Here is a 4,883-nt window from a genome sequence, read left to right on the forward strand (position 1 = left end):
GAGGACACGGTGGGAATGGGCCACTGTCTCAAAGAGAAGAGGAGGCTGGCTGACGAAGGGTGACTCAGCAGTTAAGATTGCTCATGGAAGTGTCTGGGTCTCAGCTCCCACATCAGGACCATCTGTAACTCCAGCTCTATGTGATCTGACCCTGGATCACCTAGTCTTTGAAGGTTCTGGCACACACACACACACACACACACACCCCTAAAAAAAAACCCAACAGCAAAGTTACAGGAAGCCTTTACAAAGGGCTCATCTTTGAGAGTGGGGTGCGGGGTTCATTTGTAAAAAAGGGTCAGAGAACCTAAGGCTGTATGCTGCCTCTTTCGGACACATCCCATGTAGGAGCACCCTGAGTTTTTATTTATTTATTTATTTATTAATTAATTTATTAATTTATTTATTAATGAGACAGGGTCTTAAGCATCCCAGGCTGGCCTGGATCTCATTATGTGTAGCCATGGATGCAAGGATGACTTGGAAACGTCTGATCTTTTGGCTTCCATCTCCCGAGTGCTGGGATTAGCAGTGTGTACTGACATTTCCAGTGTATGTAGTGTCCAGGATGGGAGCCAGTGTGCTGTGCACCCTAGGCAAGCAGTCTACAGCTAAGCTACAGCCTCAGCCCCTCCTCTGCAATCTTCAAGAGATCCTGTTTATTGTCCTCTAGAGTTCCTCAAGGGGACAGAGATCAAATAGGGCAAAGGTGCAGGGCTGGGGTCTAGCACCTCTGGGTCACTTGCCTGCCACTCTCCTGTGTCACATAGATGGAAAGCCATAGTTGGTGACTCACCGGGTCACTGGGATCTGGGCTCTGATTTTAGCAGCAATTTTCACCTTTTAAGGCAATCTTTCCCCCCCCTTGTCTTTGTTTACATGTTTCCTACTGCACCGCGGACTCCTGGAAAGGAGAAGTTGCTGTATTTTTATCTCTACAATCCCGATCCCATCTTTGAGCCCAGAGCCTGGCATAACAGGGGAAGTCATGAAACATTTGTTAAACAAATAAGCAAGGTTGGGTATCAAGTGCCACCTGGTGGAGGCACACAGATTCAGGCTAGATCAGTGGACCTGCAGGGCTGTGTCCTGGCAATGCTGTTTGGCTTGGTGTCCAAGTGTGGGGTCAGATGGTCAAGAGAGTGAGGGGAAGGAGGAGGCTCTGTCCACTTTGAACAGGTAAGGTGAGGCATTCACTGTGATCAACTGCACATACCTCTGTAAACATGGGGAGAGGGGCTATGCACTGAAGGCCATGGAGGGAGGTTAGGAGATGACCCAGCTGCTAAAGTGCTCACCAAACAAGCGTGAAAAATCCAAGCTCCATCCCCAGAGCCCACATAAAAACATAGGCATGGTAGCCCATCCGTGGTGGCACAAACCTTGGAGCTCAGCATTCACGAGGCAAAAGCAGGTAGAACTCTGTGAGTTCGAGGCCAACCTAGCCTACAGAGCGAGTTCCAGGACAGCCAAGGCTACACAGAGAAACCCTGTCTCAAGCAAGCAAGCAAGCAAGCAAGCAAGCAAGCAAGCAAGCAAGCAAGCAAGCAAGCAAGCAAGCAAGCAAGCAAATATACAGAGATGATATCTTATGCAATGTGGAAAAGCGTTCACCTGTTAATAAAGAGCCAATTGGCCTATAGTTGAGGCAGGAAATAGGAGGTGAAACTTCTGGTAGGAAGAGAGGGTTCTGGGATAGAAGCTTGTGGGAGGATTTGCCCCGGGGAACCCTAAGGAGCACAGACGCGTGGAACCTGAGCAGAGGTAACTAACTGGGCATGTGCTTTACATAGAATGGGATAAGTGGGTTATTCAGTTAGGAGCTAGTTAGAGAGCATGTACAGCTTTGGTCTAGGTATTTGTAAATATTTAAGAAGTCTCAGAATTGTGATTTTAGCGAACAAAGTGGACAGGTGGAAAATCCTGAGATTACAGATGGCAAAGCCCACTAAGACACACACACACACGCACATGCACACACACCTGCACCTGCATACACATGCACATGACCATACATACCTGTACATACCACAATACTAAATAATTATAAATAAAGAAGGCAATAGAGATAGCAATAACCAGAAACCCTTCTGGACTATGGTTACTATAGACAGATAGCCTCATTACTGTAGAAGGAAAAGCTAAGGTTCAGAGAGGTTAGAGACTCAGCCAAGGTCACACAGCTTATTCAAAACCAGGTGGGATTCAAAATCCTAGGCTATGCTGGGTGTGGTGGTGCAAGTCTTTAATCCCAGCGCTCAGGAGGCAAAGTCAGGTGCAACTATGTGAGTGTGAGACCAGCCTGGTCTACAAATTAAGTTGCAGACTAGGCAGGAATACATAGTGAGACCATGTCAAACAAACCCCAAAAGCCTAGGCTAAGCCTTCTATCCCTTTTCATTTATTTTTTGGTTTATCCATTTTTTAGAACTAGCCTTTTGGCCCTGTCGGTGGTTCTAAGGTGTAGCTGGTACACCAGGTTCCACAAGCTCAGACATTTTTGTCAAGTGAAACCCCTCCCTCTAGGGACCCCGGCCTTCTCTGGAGAGAATTTTGGTGATCTGGTAGTGAGAAGGATCCCTGCCTTAGAACTAACAACGGAGTTTGAGGAGTCCCATTTGAAACCCCCCTTACTCTCCACAGGCCCCGCCCCACCCCGCAGGCCCCATGGCATCCCTAGGCATGAACAACCATTAGGTCAGAGCCTCCAGGAGCAGTGCCTAAGGTGATTTGTGTGGGGATTGGCCCAAGTGTAAGTGGCTTACTTTCGTCATCTCTCCTCCTCCTCCTCCTCCTCCTCCTCCTNCTNCTNCTTCTTCTTCTTCTTCTTCTTCTTCTTCTTCTTCTTCTTCTTCTTCTTCTTCTTCTTCTCTCTCTCTCTCTCTCTCTCTCTCTGTCTCAACAGTATAAACACTTGTTCAGAAAAAAGGAAAAATATAATTTCCAAGAATGCAAAGGAATCCAAGGTAAAAATACCCTTGTGGTTGTTTCTGAGACAGGGTCTTGTGTAGCCCAGGCTGGTTTCACACTTGCTATGTAGCAGAGGATAGCCTTGAACTCTTGATCTTCCTAGCTTTAACTTCCATATGCTAGGATTATATGTGTGCACCATATGCCTGGGAAAATGCTAGACGCTTATTTTTGTTGTTTTGTTTTATTTCTTGGAGCCCATGTTGGCCTAGAACTTGTACTAGGCAGCCCCAGCTGGTCTTGTACTCATGGTTCTTCTGTTTCAGCCTTCTGAGTGCTGCTGGAATTACCACCCTGTACCTGGTTGGGTACAGATTTTTTTTTTAAAATATTTATATATTTATTTTATGTACATAAATGCTCTGTTTCACACACACCAGAAGAGGGCATCAGATCCCGTTACAGATGGTTGTGAGCCACCATGTGGTTGCTGGGGATTGAACTCAGGACCTCCGTAAGAACAACCAGTGCTCTTAACTCTGAGCCATCTCTCCAGTCTGAGCCATCTCTCCAGTCCTGGGCACAGATACTTTTTAAGAGCTCGCCAAAGGACTCGAAAGTGAATCTGGATTTGGGTTTTTGCCAGTGTGGTCAGTGAGACTGGGAAGTGGAGTTCTGCTTTGCCCAACAGAGCCCTGCCCAGCTGGGCCACTTCTCCATTCTGAAAGTGGGGAACCTTAGCAGCTCCTTGCCCCCCCCCTTACCCTGCAGTCAAACACATATTCTCCCCTACTCTCATTTTTAGATTTATTTTTATTTTATGTGCACTAGTGTTTTGCCTGCGTGTACATATATCTGTGCGGGGGTGTTGGATCCCCTAGAAATAGAGTTACAGACAGTTGTGAGCTGCCATGTAGGTGTTGGGACTTGAACCCAGGTACTTTGGAAGAGTAGCTTCTGCTCCTAACTGCTGAGCCATTTCTCCAGTCCCCCAAACATATTCTTAAGGAGTGAGTATTCCTGTAAGCTGGGAGCCTTAGGATGTTAGGTATTGGACCCAGAACCCAGTTTATAGGGAAAGACCAAATCAAGTCTTGCCCAGGGGGCAGGGCAGTGTGGTCCACTTCCTTCATTTGCCTTCTCAGGCCCCAGGCAGTTGAGCAGGTGTCCCTCTGGGCTGCACCTGCAGCCCAGCCCCTCCCTTCTTCCGAAGCAGTCCAGCAGGCAAGACAGCCCAATGCTTTGCTCACCCCAGAAGGCTGAAGCTAGCTAGCTAGCATTAGGTGGGTCACAGAGATACTGGTCCTACTGGGGACCCAAATAGCCTTGGTTTCACTGGTTGCTAGGCAGGGACCTGAGAGACTCCAAGTGTCTCTCAGTGTCATTCAGAGAGACCTCAGTGTTCCAGCTCCTTTCTGGCTGGGCTGGAAGACTCTTCTCACATAGCCTTTCTTAACTGCCCCTTAGGAGGTCTCAGGTCCTCTTTCCAATGTTTGATGCTCCTGGGGTCAGGCAGGAGGTGGGAGTGGAGGATGCTGGGGTCATCAATGCTATACCCCTGGATACACCTGCAGTTCCTATACAAAAGCTTCTGCTTTCTCAGAGTTGACCAGCAGATGGCGACAAGGACTGCTTGTGGCTTTCTGGGGTCTCACCTAGGGCCCAAGAAAAGCCCCTTTCCTTCCCTTCCCCTTCCCCTCCCCTCCTCTCCCCTTCCCCTTCTCTTCCCCTCTCATTTCCCCTTCCTCTTACCCTCCCCTCTCTCTGTTCCCCACCCCCTTTTGAGACAGGGTCTCACACATTGCAGCTCTCAATAGATAGATCAGGCTGCCCTCAAACTCATGAGATCCACCTGCCTCTGCCCCTGCCCCTGCCCCTGCCCCTGCCCCTGCCCCTGCCCCTGCCTCTGCCTCTGCCTCTGCCTCTGCCTCTGCCTCTCCCCCTGCCCCTGCCTCTGCCTCTGCCTCTGCCTC

This window comes from Mus caroli, chromosome 11 (genome assembly GCF_900094665.2).
Source record: "Mus caroli chromosome 11, CAROLI_EIJ_v1.1, whole genome shotgun sequence".
Lineage (NCBI taxonomy): Eukaryota > Metazoa > Chordata > Mammalia > Rodentia > Muridae > Mus > Mus caroli.